The sequence below is a fragment of the Leopardus geoffroyi genome, chromosome A2 (assembly GCF_018350155.1).
Source record: "Leopardus geoffroyi isolate Oge1 chromosome A2, O.geoffroyi_Oge1_pat1.0, whole genome shotgun sequence".
NCBI lineage: Eukaryota > Metazoa > Chordata > Mammalia > Carnivora > Felidae > Leopardus > Leopardus geoffroyi.
In genome coordinates, this window is record NC_059331.1 from 78301974 (window position 1) to 78326561 (window position 24588).

The window sequence follows — 24588 nt, forward strand, 5'->3', positions numbered from 1 at the left end:
TCATTTTTTCATGCTTGATGCCTAGAAGTGCAAATACATCTTTGATGATTGATGAATGACTAATTAACAAATATGTGAATGAATGATCTCCCCAATCAGCTAGCTTATTTGACTTTCTCTCTTTTTAAAAAAATTATTTAAATTCAAGTTCGTTAACATACAGTGTAGTATTGGTTTCAGGAGTAGAATTTAGTGATTCATCACTTACATATAACACCCAGTGCTCATCCCAACAAGTGCCCTACTTAATGCCCCTCACCTATTTAGCCCGTCCCCCCACCTACCTCCCCACCAGTGACCCTCAGTTTGTTCCCTGTATTTAAGAGTCTCCTATGGTTTGTCTCCTTCTCTGTTTTTATCTTATTTTTCCTTCCCTTCCCCCATGTTCATTTGTGTCTGACTTTTTGTCATATCTTTACTACACACTTTGAGATGACCTAAAAAAAATGAAATGTGACATTAGCATGTAAGTGTTTGTTCACAGTCAAGGAGAAAAGTCCTAAAATGCACAATTTGCAATTTTGTTTTTAACTCTACTTTTATATATTTTAGCTCCATAAGCAAGATGCTTCTAAGTAAAAGATGAACAGTATAATCAATAGTCACGTAATAAGTCTTGAGTAAAATTTTTTTTTCATACTTCCTAGAAACTGAGAAAATGCAGAACTCTAGAGACTGGGTAATAGTAGTTTGGTTTGGCTTGTTTTTTTGGGTAGGCAGTTTCCAATTCTCCCTTTTCAAGAAAATAGAGGACCTAACCAAGTTGTCAACAGATAATGAAAATATTTTTTTGATAATAGATCACTATGCACTTTTTGACTTATAATTAAGAAGGTGTCCAAGTGAAAGAGTGACATTTCCATGAGAAAATGCCTAACATCCTCATTACTGATTTAATAGAACAAGTTTTCTTGGGGCTTATGTCTATAAAAGTGAAAAATAGGAAAAGAATGGCTGCTGAATCCTGTCTCATTTCAACAATAACTAACAGCCAAAGATACATGAACTTATTTAAAAAGATTCATTTATTAATTTTTATTGATTTTCAAATAAAACTTTACTTGCTATGTTTGATAATTATTTCTCAAAATACATTACATATTTATGTTGCTTTGGTCCATTGTGTACTCAAAATCATCGTTGAGATAAGTCAACCCAGAAACCTTTAAAAAACTTAGAACTTTGTGGTAATGCAAAATTGCAGTGCTTAAATTTCAGCCCAAAGACAATTATTTTTTTATTGTAGTGAATTTAATAGAGTGATCAGATAAAATCTTTCAAATACAAAAATCTATTGCATTACATTACATTTCTTTTTTGGGAAATATGAGATCAAGGAGAAAAAGGAATGACATACATTCTCTAATTGTCAAAAAAGAGCTTGTCTGTGGATTTTTAAATGAGTAAGGATGGGTATCAAATTACTTTGGCATTTAGAGTTTATTGGATGCAAACTATGATGTAAGTTTTATTTAAAAATCAGGGGTGCCTGCGTTGGCTCAGTTGGTTAAGCATCTGGCTTCGGCTCATGTCATGATCTCATGGTTCACGAGTTCGAGCCCAACATCAGGCTCTGTACTGAGCGCTCAGAGCCCGGAGCCTGCTTTGGATTCTGTGTCTCCCTCTCTCTCTGCTCCTCCCCCACTCATGTTCTGTCTCTCTTTCTCTCTCAAAAATAAATAAACATTACAAAAATGAAAAAAATCAATATCTGTAGCATGCTAGAAAATACTATTTTGAAGCTATTCAAATTTGTGATGAAAAAATTTAGATGTCTATCTGAAAATGTGCAAGGGGATTCATAACTTTTCAAAATTCTTTTAGGAGGTACAAGAGAAAAAAATTGGAGGACCACTGATTTAATGTGTCAAGTCTTTACAATTTTAACAATCGATGATGATGGACTTCATGAGGAAGAAGTGGACAGAAATATTTAGAGCATAGAGAAAAGCAGACCTAGGTGTGCTGTTGACATGAGCTGTAGTGACAGAAAAGTAGAGCTGGAGAAATAATTACCAAAAAAAAAATGCACCCAGTTCCCAAAGTTCTGAATTTCTGAGACATGATCTCATCTATTATTGATGAGATTTTGCAAAGGGGATTTATGCTAAAACTGGTTCTCTTTTCTGAGGGATTTAATTAAGTTGGAGACCAGTTCTCCATTATCATACCCATGATTACTATGTGCCTGGGACTGTGTTAAGTGCCAGAGACACAAAGATGAACATAAAAAGAAGGTCTCTCAAGGCGTGTTCAGCATAGAAGAAAACTGGAAATTAATTGAAGTTGGAAGTCACTGAATATGTGCTTTGAGTGCTTTTCATTTATATCCCATGTTTCTCCATACAAAATATTTGAAGTGGGTGTCATATGAGTTGTTTAAAGAAGATGGTGATGGATTTGTGATAATTATAACAACTCCTTATATGTGTGTAGAGTTTTATAGTTTATAAGGTGATTTCACATAAGATAGCTTACTTGATGTTAACAACAACCTTTTGTGGCAGACAAGACCTGTGTTATTACTCTCACTTTATTTATTTATTTTTAATGTTTAATATTGAGAAAGAGAGAGAGAGAAAAAAAGCACGAGTTGGGGAGGGGCAGAGACACTTAACCGATTGAGCCACCCAGGTGCCTCTTACTCTCACTTTAGAGATCAGAACACTATGGCTTAGAAGGATTAAGTTTTGACCACATCACATTGTGTGGCTACTAAATGGCAAAATAGGGGGTGCCTGTGTGGCTCAATCAGTTGAGTCTGACTTCAGCTCAGGTCATGATCTCACAGTTCTGTGAGTTTGAGCCCTGCATTGGGCTCTGTGCTGACCGCTCAGAGCCTGCAGCCTGCTTCAGATTCTGTCTCTCTCTCTCTCTCTGCCCCTCCCCTGCTCACGCACCATCCCTCTCTCTCTCTCTCAAATATAAATAAACATTAAAAAAATTTTAAATGACAGAATAGGATGGAACTCAGGCACTTTAGGCTCGTAGAAGTTTTTGGCACTTTGTAGCCTGAGTCACTGAGTTTCTTCTTCTGCACATTGGAAAAGACAGTCCCCTTTGGGCCTCATCTGTTCTGACACATCATGCTATTGTACCAAGTCTACAAGGCCCTGAATGCTCTTTTACCTGGGCTGTTTCTCAAGGTTGTTTATGTAGCTGGTAACCTGCAGAGATCAGGTAACAAGCACCCCGAGGTATAAGCTGAGCTTACTGTTTGCTATAAAAGTATATTTTTCTCAAACTCAGTTACGATAGAAGCCCACTGCATACTATTATCCATCTGAGCCCATCATGTTGCCCTATGGGTTTTGAGGCCAATTGTAACCTAGGCAAGTGTACTGACAAAGAAACTCAAATATATACTCACAAATATACTCATGCTTCTTACTGTGCTGTAAGTGATCAAGTCCTTTGTCTTTGACCTATGAGCTTTGTGTCTTCTGCCAGCATCCAGGAAATAGTATCTGAGTAACTGATCAGTTTGTACTAATTAAAATCCAGTTTAAAATCTAATCTTAGGGGCGCCTGGGTGGCGCAGTCGGTTAAGCGTCCGACTTCAGCCAGGTCACGATCTCGCGGTCCGTGAGTTCGAGCCCCGCGTCGGGCTCTGGGCTGATGGCTCAGAGCCTGGAGCCTGTTTCCGATTCTGTGTCTCCCTCTCTCTGCCCCTCCCCCGTTCATGCTCTGTCTCTCTCTGTCCCAAAAATAAAATAAACGTTGAAAAAAAAAATGAAAAAAAAAATCTAATCTTAGACCTGACAAGACAATGACACAACTTGCTCGAGAATGTTTGAGGACCATGTGTGAGGATGTGTAAGGTATGATGCGCCTCCTATGGGGCTTCAAATGGGGTGTATCCCCAGAGTCTGAATTCAAGAATCCAAGAGTCAAGAAAGAGACCTGTCAAAAGGAAGCTGGCAAAAATTGTCACACACTTATCTAGAAACAGGCATACACAGGACAGACTAGGTCCAAGAGATTTGTTGGTACTGTGGCAGGCTTGGTATTTTACATATGTTATGGTGTCAGACTGTGTAACCCCAATGTGCAAAAATGTAATATCATTGCTCTGTCATGAAATTTAACTTTGCTTTCTGGTTCTAATCTCCCAGTGGTAGATCATGGAAACTTAGAAAGGAGACAGTTGCTCCAAGGTTGAACTCGGACTCCCTTCCTCCTTGTTCTTCATGGTGGTGTAGTGGAATAAGGTAAATTCAGGCTAAGGTACCTTCTGTCTCTGCTGGCCTCTGCTGAGGTGTGATTCATGCCCTCCAGTCTTGGGCATCTTGTCTCCTCTTGCCCCATGGACAGTGGTATCGCTGGCCCCATCGTGGCCTTCAGTTGTGACATTCATATACTCTGTGTTCTCCTCTGTCAGGGACCCCTTCTGGTCCAAGTACCCTCTCCCAGCATGTAGTTCCTTTTCGTTCCATTTCTTGTGCCCTGCTGGGGTATGCGGGCTCTCTGAGGCCCATCTGCTTGGCTGTTTGCTTCTGCCATTGCTCATCTATCACTCATGTGCCAGGTTGGGCTTAGGGTTTCCCTAGGAAGCTTGCATCTCACTAGGATGCTAGGCTCTGGCCCTTTTCTTTTAGACCCCTCCATGAACAGATCTGGGGTTTCTATTTGAATATCAAACTTGCTATCCCCCACATCCCATTTAGGGTATTGGGAATGGAGAACTGGGGACCGTCTCAGCGTCTTACACATGAATTCTAGTCATATCCTCTGTGATTCCCCCCCATTTATTAAATTTTTAACTAATTTTAATCTACGTTTACATTTTTCTTCCAAAAATGGTTTATGGTAGTATAAGGTTCTCTGAATCCTTGGGGTTTGGACCTTGAGATTTAAAGTTAAGCCTTTGGTATTTAGAAGAAAAAAAAAAGGAGAAATCTTTTCTTTCAAACACCTGCCACTCACAATAGAAAGCCATGGCCTGCAGAACAGGGTCTCTGCTATAGAGTTAGCTCATAATCCACCGTTTATGTTCTGCCTGGATGATCCTATCCTGAGGGTGGTAAGTACAGAAGGTACCCACTGGCTGCTGAATAGTAGGTGAAAGGAAAGGGTAACAGGAATTTAAAAGTACAGAGTTGCCCCACTACCATTGGGAAACCATGCATATTTCAAGGATCTTCATCAAGAGACCATGGTGTTCCCAGGATGTTGGCTAATTGAAACTGATATAAAGAAGTTGCAACCCACTCAAATTACATTGCAACTTGCCAGAAATTAAGTAATGGTTTCCTGGAATTGGAGAGTACGAATCATGCAGTATCTATCTAACACTGTCCTGAAGTGTCTGGCCTCAGCTTCTGGAGGGCCAACAGGGTTATTGAGATAGTAATGTCTCTAGAACAGAGAGCAGTTTATCAGTTCATTCAGGAGCCCAACTTTTGTAAGATGGAGTTGATGGGCTCAGTATGAAAAGCAGGATCCTTTGCTCCAACCCTGAGCTGTTTGAAAACTCAATCTGGATTATACGTCTGGGTTGGGATTCAGGAATTTATATTTTCACAGGCTTCTTCTGGACCATGTTTTGAGATTATACTCATTGAAGTGGCTGAGATAAAAATTAAATAATTAGTGGCAGTACCATTTTTCTATCCACGCCAGAGGGTCTAGTATGAGGTCTGTGGTTTAGGGGGGATGGGGAGTCTGTGGGCTCAAGGGAATATGCCAGCCTGCAGCCTAGGACCAGCCTTCTAGACCATGGTCCCCTGGAATGTTCCACTCAAATGGCACTGAGCTGATGCCTAGGTTTTGTATGGGTTTTTCCCCAGGTTTGACCTCTAGAATGGGTACCCAGCTGTGGACAGCCTTAGGCCTCAGTGGAGGCTAGGGGGCAGCTGTTTGAGGGGATGTGAATGGAACACCGCTGTGTGAACTGAAGTGTCTACTAGTAGTCAGAAGAAGCCTCAAGCAGAGGCCAGGCTGTGGGCAGACCCGGAGTGTAGTCTTTGGGCCATGTACCCCAGCATTCTTGACATCTGGTGTTCCAGGTGCTTCTGAAGGCATATTTATGAGGTAGGAGAACAGAACATGTCTTATTCAGCAGCTCTTTAGCTTTGATTTATAACTTCTAAATATGTAGACATATGGTTTCTGGGCCTTTGTGGTATTCTTGCCTCAGTTTCCACAAATGTTTGGGGTTAGACCTGATCTATGCATTCAAATTATTAATGTCTTAGAATTGATTTCTTCTGATCAAGAAACAGTCCTTCAAGCCAAGCCTGGGGGAAGGAAAAATCGATGAGAAGGAAAAAGAAATGTGACCTCTGGATTGGCCTCATTGTGTAGCCCAGTGAGGGAACAAATCAGGGGGATGCTCTGGGGCAGGATTTGGAAGCCCATCTGCAATCCTCTCCTCTAGAGATGGGGTGGGTCTGGGGGCTGGGTGGGCTGAATTGTCACTCCCAAGGTCATACCAGACCCTGTCATTGCCTATCCTGTATTCTATCTGTGATTGCAAAGCGCTGGTCCCATTCTCTGACTCTCCCTCCCACCCAGTGCATTCCCTGTAGCATCCTGTTTGCTAGGACTATGTAACAGAGTACCATAGACTGGGCGACTTAAGCAAGAGGCATGTATTCTCATATGGTGCTGGAGGCTAGAAGTCCAAGATCAAGGTGTTGGGTCGGTGAGTTCTTCTGAGGGCTGCAAGGGAGAATCTGTTCCATGTCTCTTCCCTGTCTTCTTCTTGTGGTTCGTTGGCCATCTTTGGTGTTCCTTGGCTTATAGACACATCACTCCAATCTCTGCCTTCATCTTTACATGGCCTTCTCCCTATGTGTGTATCTGTGTCCAAATCTCCCATTTCTGTAAAGACATCGGTCATACTGGATTTAGGGACCCACCATACTCCAATATGACCTCATCTTAATGTAACTAATTATATCTGTAGTAGCTGTATTTACAAGTAAAGTCATGTGTGGAGGTAATAGGACTTCAACATATAGATTTTGAGGGGCTCCTGGGTGGCTCAGTCAGTAAAGCGCCCAACTTTGGCTCAGCTCATGATCTCATGGTGCATGGATTCGAGCCCTTGCATCTGGCTCTGAGCCAGAGCCTTCTTTGGATTCTGTGTCTCCGTCTCTCTTTGCCCCTCCCTCACTTATGCTCTCTCTCTCAAAAATAAATAAACATTAAAATATATATATAGATTTTGAAAGGACACAAATTAAACCCATAACATACTCCATCTCCAGCAATCTTTCAATACCACTAGGACCTGTAATCTTATCTTGTATGCTTCCCTAATGCCTTCCCCTCCCTCCATATCTAGTGCCAATACCCTAATATCTCATTAAGACTGCTCCTTTGCTTGCTTCCTTGTAGCTCTCACTTTGTTGACTTTCTTGGTTAAACCACAACCCTGGTAAAATCGAGTTCTCCACCTACTTGGTGTTTGATCCCATGAAGCCAAATGTGGCTGGAGAAAAATAACCATGCTGACTCTTCTCATTTTAAATTCATGAACATAAACCCTAAGTTGGCTCTTAATTGCTGTTTGGCAAGCATACTCTCTCCTATATCATCAACTTCCTCCTCTCTATTGGGTCGTTGCTCTCACCACACAAACATATTCACATTTCTCTCATATTAATTGTATTTTAAAAAACTTTCTTGGGGCCCTGGGTGGCGCAGTCGGTTAAGCGTCCGACTTCAGCCAGGTCACGATCTCGCGATCCGGGAGTTCGAGCCCCGTGTCGGGCTCTGGGCTGATGGCTCAGAGCCTGGAGCCTGTTTCTGATTCTGTGTCTCCCTCTCTCTCTGCCCCTCCCCCGTTCATGCTCCGTCTCTCTCTGTCCCAAAAATAAATAAACGTTGAAAAAAAAATTAAAAAAAAAAAACAAACTTTCTTGACCCCACATCTGCCAGGAGCTCTCTCCCAAGCTCTACTGTCTCTGCTGCTTTTCATAGCATGGTTCTAGAATTGTCTATTCCTACTTTCTCCAGTTCCTCTCTTTCCGTTCTCTTAAGTTCTATCCCATTGAGTTTATGTACCCCTCCCCAAAGTTCTCATGTCAAGATTACCAAAGACCTTCAAGTTGTGATGTCTAATGGCCCATTTTAGTCTTCATTTTATATGATTTATTAGTGACAATTGACACAGTTGATCACTCTCTCCTTTTGGAAACAACTTTCTTCCCTTGGCTTCCAGGATGCTCTGCTGTTTTCTGCTTGTCTCATTGGCCCACTTTTCTCAGTGTCCTTTGCTGGCACCTCTTCTTCTCTCAGCTTCTGCAATGCCCAGGGCTTTGACTTTGGGCCTCTTGTCTTCTCCATCTACACTAACTTCGGCTGATCTCAGCCAGTGTCATGGATTTAGGTATGACCCAAATCAAGTTTATGTCTCCAGCCTGAATCTTTCCTTTGGACTATAGGCTGATATGCATTGACTTCCTCAGCTTCCCCACTTGGATATCTAATATGTCCCAACTCACCATATCCAAAACTGCAGCCCCAATCTCACCCTCTCTCCTACTGCTCCATCCTTCATTGGGTCAGGCCTCCCCAGACTCAGTCTCCTTCCCCTCACAGCTAACAGGGACTTGTGCCGAGCCTCCCTTCAGAGTGTGTCTGGAGTTTGTTGCCTTCACACTGTACCCACCATGACCACCTGGCACCCACCACCATCGCCCCGATGATGGCCTCAGTCTCTGCCTAGCCTCCATCCCTGCAGTCTATTTCCAAGGCAGTGGCCAGAAGGATTTGTGTGACACTTCAGCCATGTTAGTGCCCCCTCTCCTGAAACCCTACAATGGCTCTCTGCTCCATTTGGAGCAAAAGTCCAAGTCCTTACGAAGCCCTACCAGATCTGGGAACCACCACCATGACTTTCCTGACCATCCCTCCTCCTCTTCCCTGGTGTTCCTTCTTCTCCCAGGCTTTTCTCTCTCCTCTTCCTTGAACACACCAAGAACGCACCCTGCCTCTTAGCCTCAGCCCTGGGTGTTCCCTCTGCCTGAACTGCCCTTCCTTTAAGTAACGTTATGCCTTCAATCTTTGTTCAGATTTCAACTTCTTGGTGAGGCCTCCCTGGCCTCCTTGTTTAAAGTTGGAGACCCTGCCCAGCATCCCAGCTCTCCTTCACCCTGCTGCGTTTCTTTCTATGGCATGTTTTACATTCTCATATACTATGTGATGTACTTTTGTATTATGTTTTTTGGTCATTCTGTGTGTCACCCAGTAGAATGCAAGCTCCGTGATGTTTATTGGTGCTTCTTTTCTTCCCTGAGTCTAGAACACTGTCAACACCTAATATGTGCTCAGCAAATATTTGGTGAATGGATGAATGGTAGGTTACTCAGAACTATGCAACAAGAGAGAATGGACTGGCAAAAGGGGATGGTGGACTTGGCTAGGACCTAGCTAATTAACACCAGAATCACTCTGCAATTTTACCTGGGTGCCACTTGAAAGCAATGGTATGAAGATTGGTGTGTGATTTGTTTGTTAAGTGAGCTAAGCATGGTTTATTCCTAAACACAATTCAGTGAGTACTCCTTTGCTGCTTTTAGAAAGTACTGACTGATAGATGCTACCTCCTCCTCCATGGAAGCCCATTATGGAAAGGAATTGAGGGGCATTAATGTGAAGAGGCTGCAGGGCAGGGAGATCTGATTTTCATTCGACAAGCCCCATCAGATTCTGTGCAAGTTGAGGTCTGTCCATGTCAAAAGATGCTTTTAAAAAATACCTTTACAGGTGTACCTGGGTAACTCAGGTGGTTAAGCTTCTGACACTTGGTTTCAGCTCAGGTCATGATCTAGGGGTTTCATGAGTTCCAGCCCTGCATCAGGCTCTGCACTGTCTCTCTCAAAATAAATCAATAAATGTAAAAAAGAAAAATATTTTAAAAATACCTTTACAAACACATGTGTCCTTGTCCCTTGATAGAGTTGCTATAGTCTGAAGTTGCAGCGGTGACAGGTTTCATCTATGACAGTCTAGTGTCCCTGCTGGCTTAGTAACTGATCACTGTCCCACAGAATAATAGGCCACAATTTAGGGTGAGAGGAAAATAAAAACTTCTCGGATCATTTATTTGTTATAGGAACACTTCTTGGGAAGAGTGAGGTATTAGCAAAAAAGTATTACTGATTTTTATATTTACAGAACGCTATTTACATACACGAATAATATTTGAAGTTTTGTAAAAGCCCACGTTGGTCCCAGTCAGCATCTAAAACATGGACAGAGAATTAGCATGAAAGAGGAGTGTAGCCCTCAAACTGTGCGGTTTGTATCCCTGTGTCTGTCTTTCTAATTGTTGCATCTAACTTGTAGAAGGTCGCTTTGGTTTTCAGTCTAATTAGTAGTACACTTCCTTAGTTTGGTTTCTGGTGTTAGTGAATTTCTTCTTTTATCTTGGCTTTCTTCAGCAAATACAAAGATGGACAATTGAACTTACTTCAATTTATTGGATATGTTAAGTGATGAGGTTTAGCCAAGCTCGGGAAAACAATGGAAAGGTGAAATCATGAAAAATGGAAAGATTGGCAGAACAAATGCATAGTGAACAAATTGTTGAAAAGAAGGTACTTCTTTTACAGAAGTGACAGTTTCATAGAGATTTGAACTTTAACATTTTATGTTTATGCTTGTCAGTCAATTACTTCATCCACCTGGACTATATGGATGAATTTAAAGGAACCACTTAATCTTTCTGGGTTCGTTGTGTAAGGCTTTCCTGACCCCTCCCTAAATTTGGAATCCCAGGAACTTGCTTGGATTATTACTCAGCCCTGGGACAAACCCTTAGGGATGCGCAGTAGGGGAGGGAGGACACGGCAGGACAAAGGGAGTGATAGGGTCAATTTAATGCAACAAAGGGATGAGAGAAGAGGAAATAAGGAAAAAAGGATCAGACACAGGCAACATGGGCAGTGACTATAATAAAGTTATTTTTTTTCTGTAACTGTTGGAAATAAATTTTAGAAAGGTACTTACTCTGTTAAATAAACAGACTACTTTGAAGGTGGTTGACTGTATAGTCTGTTGTGTTGTAGGTGAGAAAAAGTCCATCTGAATACTTTCTGGTCACACTTTCAACTCAGATCGCTACAATTCTTCAGAAACAGGTAAGGGGTACCTGGGTGGCTCAGTCAGTTAAGTGTCTGACTCTTGGTTTTGGCTCAGGTCATGATCTCACAGTCTTGGGACTCTGTGCTGGCAGCACAGGGCTTGCTTGGGATTCTCTCCCTCCCTCTTTCTCTGCTCCTCCCCTGCTCACACACACACACACATACACACACACACACACACTCTCTCTCTCTCTCTCTCTCTCTCTCTCTCTCTCTCTTTCTGTTAATAAATAAACTTAAAAGAAAAAAAAGAAATAGCTAATAGAATAGACAAGGACTCTCTCTCTCTCTGTCTCTCTCTCTCTCTGTCTCTCTCTCTCTCTCTCTTTCTGTTAATAAATAAAAGAAAAAAAAAAAGAAATAGCTAATAGAATAGACAAGGGAACTCTCAGTGTGGCCATGATTCACCTCCCTGCCCTGTTATTCACTACTCTGTCACAAATGGCTGGTGGACACATGGCTAGGATAGAATAACTTTCATTTTGAGGATTCATGAACTGATTCAACACTGTGTGTGTCTTTATGTTTTGACACCATTTGAGTCAAGGCTTTGAGGTGTATTGACATCACAAAGCAGCAGAGAGGTGAGGGATCAAAGGATGAAAACAGTGAGCATGTGTAAGAACTTGGTATCTAAAACTATCCCTTCCCTGCACAACATCAGAAAGCAATGTTAGGTAGCCACTGATAGGATGGGTGATAAAAGCAAAACTGCTTTCTTCTTTGAAACTGAAAGATCCAACCACCTGCTCTTATATGACTTTCTTTTAACTGAAATATTTACAGTGAATAAAGAAAGGCAGCAAAGTAAGCATTCTTGGGCTTCCCTCTCATCTGAAGTCCCTCCCTGCCAAAAATTTGTCACTGAGACTTGTTAAATCCACCCCCAAAAAACCACAATGATAGATTACTACATACTTAGAAAGCCTTATATCAAACATAAAAATAAGCAAGTTATACAGTCATTGGCTACTTAAATTATTATGAGGTGATAAAATTTCTGACTACTTAATTTTTATTTGTGTTTATGGTAGCAAATCAAAATGTGAAAAAAAATAACTATACTAGGTCGTGACATTATGAAAATTTTCCATAGAAAGATGTCCTAATTTGAGCATCCAGTTGGGTAGTAAAACTTGAATATTCTTGTTGGTGGAGAACTGGATGTAATGAATGAAATGAATATACTTTCTCTATTTTTGGTTTGTTTTTCTTTTAAGAAACTAAAAGTTCAAGGTTAGTAACATGTATTTAATTACAGAGATTTTTTTTTTTGTAAAACAATACTGGTTTTTTTTTGTTTTTTGTTTTTTGTCAACAGATCCCAGTGGATCAGGGACCCACTCTGCTCCCAGAGGGACTGTGGACAATGGGTGTGTGGGGTCTTTGGGGGAGTTAGGTCAGTGCAGTGAGAACAGCTCCAGCCACCACGGTGGCCTGGGTGTCAGAGACATCATCAGGAAACTACTGGGAGACATGGGAGCCCCCAGGAGAGTGAGGAGCTGAGACTCAGCTGGGTCCTCGGTAAGAGGCCAGTGAGGGCTGTCAGCTCAGGCCCACTGAGCCAGGTGGTGGAGCAACCAGGGGATGGGGTGGAGAATCGTAAGGGGATTTATTTTCATCTAGGTTATTTTATTTCAGCCAAGCACACAACGTATCATTAACCAGCAGTTAATCTCACTAGAAACCTACCCATTGCTTGGTAGTGAGTGTCAAGGGTTGGAGGAAATAGAGATATTTGAGAAGCTACCAGCCAAGAACCAGTAGATAGACTTGAGATGCATCTATGTATTTCTCAGATTGGAACCGTGGCTATTTATGGGTGCCAGAATATGAAACCTGGCATTAAATCCCCATGAGTGTGACAGCATATTTTAACATTGCTGAATATGGGTGAAGGGGGGAGGAGGGAAGAAGGAGCATAATGCTAAACTAAAATAGTAGTATAGTCAAAAAGTTATAAAGTTATATTCTTTTTAAAAATTTTATCCCAAATTGTGCTAGTCAAAAAATAATTGCTTGGTTAAGCTTATTAGATTAAAAATGTTGCTGAAATCAGGCTAAACATACATGTGAAGTTCCTGCTGATGTGACCTGGCTATAAAACACCACAAATCAAGAGGATTATAAACTAAACCAGGCCATGGGCTGTGGAAGAGGGAAGGGCCATCACAAGTAAGTCAAGGTTCCTGACAGGCAATGACTTAGAGGTGTTGCAAGTTGGAAGAACCATTAGAGATCAGTTAGTTGAAAACCTTTTTAATTTTAGAAACCAAGAAGTTGAGTTTCAAGGTGTTTACTTGATTTGCCCAAGATCCCATGTCTCAGTGGCAGAGCCAGGCTAGAATATGATCCTGGATTTCCAGTACAGAGCTCTTTTGCAAAGGCAGTCCTGGAATTTTGGTGCTGGTCTGGCTTGCCAGGACTGCCTTTTCAAAATCACATTTAAACACAGCTCTTATTTACTTGCTGCTAATGAATTTGCACAGAACCATGTGGATGGAGATCCAAGTCACATGATTAAATGTCTGACAAGATGGTATTGAATAACTGAAAGCCTTAAATAAATATTGACTTCTAGTCTTTTTGGAGTTGTAACTCTCTATCAGTTTTTTTCTTGAATGTGTTTCTTATACAGATCATATATATATATTATATATCATATATATATATATCTGTTTTATATCATATATATCTTATATCATATATATATATATATGCTTTAAAGAGAACCAAATTAATTTTTGTTTTGTTTATTTGATTTTAGAAAATCTTGGCAAGATCCATTGCAATAAACAGTGATGTTATAGAAAGATTATCAGATGCCTGCAGGAATGGACTTTCCATCCTGCCTGGCCTTGCGTTCGCTTTGGAATCACTTCCATTTTCTGGTCCATAAAACAGGGATGTTGATGCCTGCTCTACCTCCAAGAAAACATTCTAAGAATAAATCAAAGAAAAGAAGGGAAGTGCTCCAAAGGTTTCATACGTTTCTAATAGAATTAAAATAGGTGAATTAGGCTTTAGACTACAACTTTTTAAACTCAAATGTTGATGGCTTCAAGTTTTCCTGTAGCTTTAAGACTCAATGATTCTCAGGAATCCCTTTCACACCATTTAACCTTTATTGAATCTTGGGTTCAGAAGACTCTGAGAAGCCACCTAGTGATTTCTCTTCCCAGTTCAAGCAAAAGCTTCAAGTATACTTTTTCATAGGAATGTATGCATTCTTTTCTTTTATGAGATGCATGTCTAGAGTATAGCAATAATATAGTATGTCTTGTTCAAAAGGAAATGTTTCATTGAAAGGATAGGATAGGAAAATTGTACACATTCTCTTTTTTGTGTGTGAGAGAGAATGAGCAGGAGAGGAGGACAGAGTCTTAAGCAGGCTCCATGCTCAGTATGGAGCCTGATGTGGTGCTCAATCTCACGACCCTGGGACCATGACCAAAGTCAGGAGTCAGATGCTCAACTGACTGAGCTACCCAGGTATCCCAATATACATTCTCGATACAGTTTTCCTATACTATCCTTTCAATGAAACATTTTCCCTTTGAACAAGACATACTATGGTCTTCTATTGTTGTATTTCAGGCAGGCATCTCATCAATAAATCTTGAGATTTACTCTGAGACAGAATTTACCTTTCCTTATCTAAAAATCTTAAATATATATGTGCTGTGTGCATTGACATATACACATTTGAGTCCTAGACTTCCTTCCTGACCTACTTCTATGAGATGTCCTCTTGAGAAGGTTTCTTTTCCATGGGATCTCTGCAGTCTCATGCAGTGTCTGATTTGAAGTGGTTTATATCTGATTTGGTTTGTTTCCTGAGATTTGATCTTCTCCTCATTCTTGTACTGGGTTGGTCTCTCCAAACTCCTTCCAACCCCACCAACCAGTGGATATGAACATAGCCTTCTTCATATTTTCTTCTGGTAGATTTTCCATTATTCTGATTCATGTGATTTTGTTGTCAGAGAGACATTACCCTGAGTTAAAATATCATTTGGTGATTTAAAAAAAAATAAATGACTCTTTTTTTCTCACAGCCTAGAAAACAAGATTTGAGCAGAACATAATGTTTTTTCCCCTTTCAAATATGAGGACTTGTCATGTGGAACAGGAATGAGACTCATCCTCTATAGATTCATTGGTGGAAATTATGGAGGCAGATGTGATAAGATAATCACCAGAATCGTAATCATAATCAAAAAACTTTCTAATGATCAGAACTGTCCCAAAACAGAATGGCATGCTTTGCAGGGTTGTCAGCTCTATTTCTGGAAAAGTTGAAGAGTGTCTTAGGTCATGTTCTCTAGAAGCAGAGCCTGAAATGGGTATTTTGATTAATGAATCACCTGACAGAGTACTCTCAGAAGAAGCTTGTAGAGAAGTAAGGGAAGCAGGATAGGGGAGGGGAAGAAGCTAGGCAAAGATGAAGGTTCAGCTAAAGTTTAACCTCAACCTGACCCCACTGAATTCTGGAGCATGACTGGTATCACAGAGTTGTCCTGCCTGGAGACAAGGGAGATGGGTCTTTTGTGCCCCTATATCATTCCATTATTGCCTGTGGAGTGTCCATAGGTGTGTGTGTGTGTGTGTGTGTGTGTGTGTGTGTGTGTGTGTGAGGTGGTGAAGTATAGCTCTGATAGACATTTCCATGCAAGGCAATTGGAGGCAATTCTCAGGCCAGGGGTACATCTGTGGTCAATTGGAGGCAATTCTCAGGCCAGGGATATATCTGCAGTCTGTTTGCAGCTAATAACAACAGTTGAAAGATGAAAGAATTGTCCAGGTAAATGGGATCCGGGTAGGGCACCAACAGCACTTACTACCCAGAGACGACTGGTCATGTTCCAGAATAGGAATGAGATAAGGAATCAAGACACCAGCCTTCTACCTTTGGTTTTGCTACTGATAATTTTCTGATACTCTATTTCTAACAGTCTGTAAAATAAAAGTATTTCTTGAAGTCTCTTTATCTCTAAAATTAGTCTATGATGGCATGTTGTGGAGGAGTAGGTCCTGGCATATGGACTGAAGACCTTAGTGGTGGGGTTGGTGAGAAGAAAAAGGCAATGGTTACTGCAGTGATTCTTTGAGATCATATACACCTCACATACTGTGTTCACATTAATAATGTGAATTATTTACTATTTTTAAAATATATGCAATAAATGAAATGGGTTTTAATTTTAAAAGCATTATGGAATTCATACTGGTTCTTTTGTGTTCTGTGTTTTCTTAATCATTGGATTCTCAAGGGACGATTTTTGTTCTGGGGACAGGGTGGAGAGTCCTCTAAAGGTATACTGACAAAAAAAGACATGCACATGCAGCATTAAATGGGAAGTACATAAGGAAGTACATAAGCTCTAAGAATTCGTGTGAATTCATTCACCTTATCTGGATTTTACCAACTTTAGGTTGTGATTTTCTTCATGATATTTTTTCAGGCATGCATAGTTCATTTAGGCATATGAGTATGCAGCAATTAATAATGGGAATATATTAAAATGAATTAAATTCCTTTCTCTGAGGGGTGACTGGGTGGCTCAGTCAGTTGAGCATCTAACCCTTGATTTTGGCTCAGGTCATGAATTCATGGTTTGTCAGCACAGAGCCTGCTTGGGATTTTCTCTCTCCCTCTCTCTCTCTGCCCCGCCTCCTGTCTCTCAAAATACATACATAAACTTAAAATAAATTCCCTTCTCTGACAAGTACACTAGCATTTGAGAGCAGGAAAACTTGACACAGGTTGTGTGGTCTTTCATTTTATTGATGAGGAAACTAAGGCCCCAAGTCATTCTGGGAAGACATCCAATAATGTGCCCTGATTTCCCAGTCTCATTATTATTTTCATTTCATCACAAAGGCAAATAATAATTCAAAATTGTTAAAAATTGAAGACAATTGTTCAGAACCATATTTCCTCAGTCAAAAGTGGAATTAGCTGATGACATACTATATCTTGAACTTTAGAAACATTTTTTTCTTAATGTTTATTTACTTTTGAGAGAGACACACAGAGAGAGACAGAGTGCAAGCAGGGGAGGGGCAGAGAGAGAGGGAGACACAGAATCTGAAGCAGGTTCCAGGCTCTGAGCTGTCAGCACAGAGGCGACGTGGGGCTCCAACTCACGGACCATGAAGTCATGACCTGAGCCACCCAGGCGCCCCTAGAAACATTTTTTATGTGGATCCCTGATACCCATTTTCATAGTATGATCACCATACTGTGGTTCTCTCTCTCTTTGTTTTTAGATTTCTGTTTTTAATTGATTCCTTCTTCCCTTCCACATGATTTCAACAAATTCATTTTTCACCATTTCCCAACATATATATATATGTATATATATATATATATATATATATGTATATATATATATATGTATATATATATATGTATATGTATATGTATATGTATATGTATATGTATATGTATATAATGTTTACTTTCATTCTAAACCCTTTTCAAATAAAGATAATTTTCTCCCTAGGGTGTTACAGCATTCAAGAACAAAATAAATATTGTAATATGCTGAAGTTGGTTATTTCTCTAATAACCATGTGACTCAAGTGCCATGGAAATAATGCTAATATTTTTATTCTCACACTCTTTGTGGCTCAAGTGATTGCATGTGGTTAACAGCTGGGCTTATAATGCTGCAAGGCCCTGAGATGGAGAATGGCAAAAAGGAGAACAGTACATTGCTGGCATCATGTATCTTATTCCCTCCCAAATCAAACTATGGTTCTCTTTTGAAAACTCTCTTATGAAGAGAGAGAAAATACTCCTTTTCCTTATACCATTCAATGTGAGATAAGATATCAGCGGTGAGTATATAGATAGGCTCAGCCCATTATAAAAGATCAACGTTCCTTGTATTTTCTCTGAAGGCTTGATAAATAGAGTTGCATGCAGAGACAATTCTTCCTAGGTTTTGCTATAGCCTGAAGCCTTGTGCCACCCTCGCCCAAATTCATGTTTAAACCTTAATTCCTAATGTAATGATATTCGGTGGGCTTTTAGGAGGTGATAAAGGTGGGCTTTTAGGAGGTGATTATTCAGGAGGATGGAGCCATTATGAATGGAATTAGTAAATTATACATGAGACCCCAGAGACCTCCCTCACCCCTTCCACCATATAAGAATGCAGTGAAAAGATGGCCGTCAGTGAACCAGGAAATGGGCCTTTACCAGACATTGAATCTGCTGGCACTTTGATCTTAAACTTTCCAGCCTCCAGAACTATGAGAAATAAATGTTTGTTGTTTAAGCCAACCAGTATGGTATTTTTGTTATAGTAGCTTGAATAGACTAAGACAGGTCTCTAACATTTCTGCACATTTTGCATGTAGAGGCACTGATTGTCTTTGTTCTGGATTATCTTTTTTTTTCCCCCCAAAGGATTTGTATTTATGTCTCTTCTTTCATTTCTTCCTTCCTTCCTTCCTTCCTTCCTTTCTTTTTAAAAAATTTTTTTTCAACGTTTATTTATTTTTGGGACAGAGAGAGACAGAGCATGAACCGGGGAGGGGCAGAGAGAGAGGGAGACACAGAATCGGAAACAGGCTCCAGGCTCCGAGCCATCAGCCCAGAGCCTGATGCGGGGCTCGAACTCACGGACCGCGAGATCGTGACCTGGCTGAAGTCGGATGCTTAACCGACTGCGCCACCCAGGCGCCCCGTTCCTTTCTTTCAAATTGTGGTATAGCTGACCTATCACGTGGTATTAGTTTTAGGTATATAACATAATGATTATTGTGGATTATCTTTTCAAGGATTTTTGTGTAGTGAACGGTATTAGAAAATTAAGATATTGTCTCCCTACAGAGTGGGGGGCAGATTTGTTAACTGCCCGATATAATAAAGAAAATTTCTCCTTGAAGACAAAACTTGGACAGGTTTGCTTGCAGCCTATTATAAAAGATAGCGTTCGTTAAACTTGGAATTCTCAGCTGTAATGCAAATCTGCATGTTCAGCATCCCTCCAGGATGCTCTGCAGGGCTGGGGAGCAGGGAAACTGACATGCGCCTGAAGTTCATGCTGCCTTCTGTGCTCTGAATGGTAAAGTCCTTTGTCTCTGGCCTAGAAGTCGGGTGCCTTCTTCCAGCATCCATGAAATAATTTCAGACTTTTCACAGATCTTGGCACATCGACCATTTGCCATTAACGAATCACTTTCCAAGGGTAAATGGCTGTGCTCATAGAATGAAACACGTTCTTGGTTACCAGAGAAATAAAATAAGGAACTTTGATCCCCTTGACCATAGTCCCTTTGGCCAAAATTCACTGCTAAAGTTTCTGTAAACCCCTTGTATGTGGAGAGTATAAGTAACAACTGAAAACAGGTCAGCATAGAAATTGGCCAGTCTTAGGCATTTAGAGGGGCTTTTCTTGCATCTCTTACTTCATAGCTATAGGCAGCCATCCTCTCTACCTTCTTAGGAGATAAATACTATTTGCTATTTTGTGTCTGGGAGAGCTGAGGGCAACCAAAGAGTGTATGTCCATCAGTGCTTCAGAGATATGATACAGCCCACAGCTCAGAGGTCCATCAGGATCCATGGCAGAACTCACTTTGCCTGGGCAGGGGATTGCCAACTCCAGCTGACCTGGAACACTGCCCTCCAAACCAGCTTCCAGCTCCACCTCCTGCACCAGGAGCTGCTTGTGTTTCTGTCACAAAAGAGCACAAAAGGAGAGGTGAGGGTTTTGGGATGGATTTGGGGTGCCACATGGGACACTAATTGCTCAAGGCGAAGAACAAAGGAGTTAAGTTGAAGCCACCTTAATAGAATTTGATTATTAAATTAAAATATGTTCCAGGATTTGGGGGTGAGGAATCACCCTCACAAAACCAGGGATCAGGAAGTGTCAATTTGTACACCATTTACTCTGCATGGCCTTGATTAAGCAACCTGCAGAAACTGCCTAACCACTGTCTGAACAGTTTGGTAAACTCTCTTTTGAGCTCACATTTAATGTATACAATGGTCATTATAGGTCCTGGGAGAGTTTCTTTGTTAGCTATATTATTGTGTTTGGCCTTCATGGTTTGAAATATTTGTGACTCTCCTACTTGTAAGATCCTTCAACTTGGCCCCTAGTTCACTATTCCAATACCAACATACTCTGCAAATCCAACAGTTTATAGAAGCCTTTTAATATCTAGAGCTAACTTTTTATGCATAGCTCCTGCTTTTTGCTTGGAATATGATCTTGGAAACCAAAATAAAGTGGATGGTCAAAAAGCAGACTGTTATTTTCCATAGAAACATTATATATGAAAATTATGTTTATGAGCCAGCATTTGACATCAGATACATTTAAGTTCAGTTAATAATTTACCATGAAAACAAGGATGCAAACATTAGAAGTGCTATGATTATTTGGAATATGAAATTTACATTACAAGTTTTATACCATGTACATAAAATGATCACACCTAATGAAGGTGCAGAAACGTAATGATCAATATATAATAATACAGGTGTTATACCTTGCAGATAACATAAACCAGCAAAAGTAGTCACGCGTTAAATATTTAACTAACAGTTGAATTTGCCTTCTTGAGTATATGAAGGCTTTGGGGATAATATGGTTGAGCCACATACCATTTATAAAAGCACTTTAATTGTTCTTGAAGCTCTAACCAATATAACACAAAATAGAAATAACAACATATAATTATTGGAAAGATAAAATTATCTACAGAGTATATGATTGTCTAGGAAATGAGAAGAACACACAAACTAATAAAAGCATCAGTAGAGGTCAGGTAAACTATAAATACTAAAAAAATAACTTTTCCCTATTAACATTAATTAAACAGTATAATGAGAAATAAGCCAGAGAATAAAAAATGTATATAAATACTTAGGAACAATCTTAATAAGGATTGTGCAGGGCTTATGTGACAAAACTATAAATTCTACTGAGGGAAATAAAGAAAGACCTAATCAAAGGGAAAAAATAATACCTGGACAGGAAGTTTCCATTGTGTCAATGGATTAATTTAGTGAAAATTGGCATAATAATTTAATCCAATCTCATAATAATTCTAATGGATTTTTTGTGACTTGAAAAAAATTATTTAAGGGTGCCTGGGTGGCTCAGTTGGTTAAGTGTCCAACTTTTGGTTTTGGCTCAGGTCATAATCTCACGGTTGGTGAGATCCAGCCCCATGTAGGGCTCTGCCCTGACAGTGTGGCGCCTGCTTGAGATTCTCTCTCCCTCTCTCTCTGCCCCTCCCCTGATTCTGTGCCTGAGTGGGTGTGCTCTCTCTCTCTCAAAATAAATAAATAAACATTTAAAAATTATTTTAAAAATCTACCTAGAAGAACATGCATATAAGATTAGTTAGGAATTTTTGAAGAAGAGTTATGAGAGGAAACTAGCCCTACCAGGTATTAAGTTTATTTTAGAGCTTTGGAAATGACAACTGAGCTATAGAGCCTGAAAGATTAATAAAATTAAACAGATAGTTCCAAAATGGATCAGTGTATTTCCATTACATAACCTCTGTGCGTCTTAATTTTCATCAGCTATAAAACAGGGATAACTACCATGCCTACCTCATAGGCCTATTATGAAGCATTTAATACGTGAAAAATTATTAGAAAAATGCCTGGCACTCAGTATGTGTTATGGAACAACTTCCTATATTGTTAAAACGGTGATACTTTACCAACCCAAACTGATTTGGTTTAAAATTGGATTCTGATTCCTAGAGTATATATTTATTGTAATTTTTATTTCTATGCCATGTTCTCCCAAGAAATTCCCTGTTTTCTATGAGACCCTGCTCTTGATAACTGTGATTTGGTCAACGATGGTAACTGACAGGAATATAAATATTGTGTTATAAATACCATGTCTGGGGTAAGACTGCTCAATGTAGATTATTTAGTAATTGATGCTGGGATAACTGGATAGCTATTTCAATAAAAACAAAGTTAAGCATCTTCCTCACATATGATACCAAAGTAAGTTTCAAATAAATTTAAGGGTTGAAATGCAAAAAACAAAGCAATAAAAAAATCTAAGAGAAAACATACATTCATTAAAGTCTTTAATGTTTATAAAAATGGATACTCTGGCACTTTCATACACTGTTAGTTGAATAAATTGGTTTACTCTTTAAATTAAATTAAATTTCATTTTATTATACTTTTAAAATTTATTTTAATTCAGTTAACATACAGTGTTATATTAGTTTCATCTGTACAATATCGTGATTAAACAATTCCATACATCACCTGGTGCTCATCATGACAAGTGCACTCCTTAATCTCCATCACCTATTTCACCCATCCCCCCACTCACCTCTCCTCTGGTAACTATCAGTTTATTCTCTATATTTAAGAGTCTGTTTCTTGATCTCTCTCTCTCTGTTCACCTTTGTTCATGTGTTTTCACATATGAGTGAAATCATATGAGCATTGTTTCACATATGAGTGAAATCATATGGTATTTGTCTTTCTCTGACTTATTTTGCTTAGCATCTAACTCTATCTATGTCCTTGCAAATGGCAAGATTTCATTCGTTTTTATGACTGAGTAATATTCCCTTGTGTATATATACAACCTCTTCTTTACCCAATCGTCTACTGATGGACACCTGGGTTGCTTCCATAATTGTAAAAACTTGTAAAAAATGCTGAAATAAACAGAGGGCTGCATAAGTCCTTTCAAATTAGTGTTTTTGTATTCTTTGGGTAAATACCCAGTAGTGCAATTACTGGATAGTAGGTAGTTCTATTTTTTATTTTTTGAGGAACTTCCATACTGTTTTCCACATTGGCTGCACCAGTTTGTATTCCCACGTCCTTTGCACAAAGGGTTTTTTTCCCCTCACATCCTCGCCAACACTTGTTGTGTTTTTGATAATAGCCATTTGACAGGTATGAGATGATTCGCATTATAGTTTTGATTTGCATTTCCCTGATGATGAGTGATGTTGAGCAACTTTTCACCTGTCTGTTGGCCATGTGTATGTATTCTTTGGAGAAATAGCTGTTCATGTTTTCTGCCAATTTAATTGGATTGTTTGGTTTTGGGGTGTTGAGTTGTATCAGGGATACTAACTCTTTATTGGATATGTCATTTGCAAATATCTTCTCCCATTCAGTAGGCTGCCTTTTAGTTTTGTTGATTATTTCCTTTGCTGTGCAGAAGTCTTTTATTTAGATGTAGTCTGAGTAGTTTACTTTTGCTTTTGTTTTCCTTGGCTCAGGAGATATATCTAGAAAGATGTTATGGCCAATGTCAGAGAAATTACTGCCTGTGCTCTCTTCTAGGATTTTTATAGTTTCAGGTCTCATGGTTAGGTCCTTAATCCATTTTCAGTTTATTTTTGTGTATGTTGTGAGAAAGTGGTCCAGTTTCATCCTTTTCTATGTAGCTGTCTAGTTTTCCCAGTACCATTTGTTAAAGAGACCTTTTCCTATTGTATATTCTTGCCTCCTTTGTTGAAAATTAATTAACTATATAATTGCAGGTTTATTTCTGGTCTCTATTCTGTTCTATTGATCTATGTGTCTATTTTTATGACAATATCATACTGTTTTCATTACTACAGCTTTGCAGTACAACTTGAAATCTGGAATGTGATGCCTCAATTTTTGTTTTTCTTCTGCAAGATTGCTTTTTTGGGGTCTTTTGGGTTGCATACAAATTTTAGGATTATTTGTTCTAGTTTCTGTGAAAAAACACTGTTGGTATTTTTTGATAGGAATTGTATTAAATCTGTAGATTGCTTTGGGTAGTATGGACATTTTAACAATATTTTTTCTTTCAATCCATGAGCATGGAATACTTTCCATTTGTGTCAATTTCTTCAATTTCTTTCATCAATATTTTATAGTTTTAGAGTACACATCTTTCACCTGCTTGGTTAAGTTTATTCCTAGATATTTTATTATTTTTAGTGCAATTGTAAATGGGATTGTTTTCTTAATTTCTTTTTCTGCTGCTTCACTGTTAGAGTATATAAATGCAACAGATTTCTGTACATTAATTTTGTATCCTGTGACATTATTGAATTCATTTATCAGTTCTAGTAGTTTTTTGTTGGAGTCTTTTGGGTTTTCTACATATATTTTCATGTCATCTGCAAAAAGTGAAAGTATTACTTCTTTACCAACTTGAAATGCCTTTTATTCCTTTTTCTTGGTCTGTTCTTTTTTTCTGTTTCTATTTTATTTCAACTCTAATCTTTATTATTTCCTTCCTTCTACTGTTGTAGGGTTTTGTTTATTCTTCTTGTTCTATCTCCTTTAGGTGTAAGGTTAGTCTGTTTTTTTTTTTTTTTTGAGATTTTTCTTGCTTCTTGAGATAGGACTGTGTTGCTATAAATTTCCCTCTTAGAATAGCTTTTGCTGCATCCCAAATATGTTGGACCATTGTGTTTTCATTTCCCTTTGTTTTTACTTTTTTATTTCCTCTTTGATTTCATGGTTGACCCATTCATTGTT

The 24588-nt window shown here is 39.3% G+C and overlaps 1 long non-coding RNA gene across 1 annotated transcript in view; it reads right to left on the reverse strand.

Annotated features, from left to right (window-relative positions):
* Positions 1-20064, reverse strand: part of LOC123606307 — a 28353-nt gene extending 8289 nt beyond the window's left edge. Inside the window, exons 1-3 of the long non-coding RNA XR_006716220.1 lie at positions 20050-20064; positions 15469-15474; positions 4165-4169 (exon numbers count right to left, since the gene is read on the reverse strand). This is a non-coding gene — a long non-coding RNA (uncharacterized LOC123606307). The remainder of the gene's footprint in view (positions 1-4164; positions 4170-15468; positions 15475-20049) is intronic.
* Positions 20065-24588: the final 4524 nt, after the last annotated feature.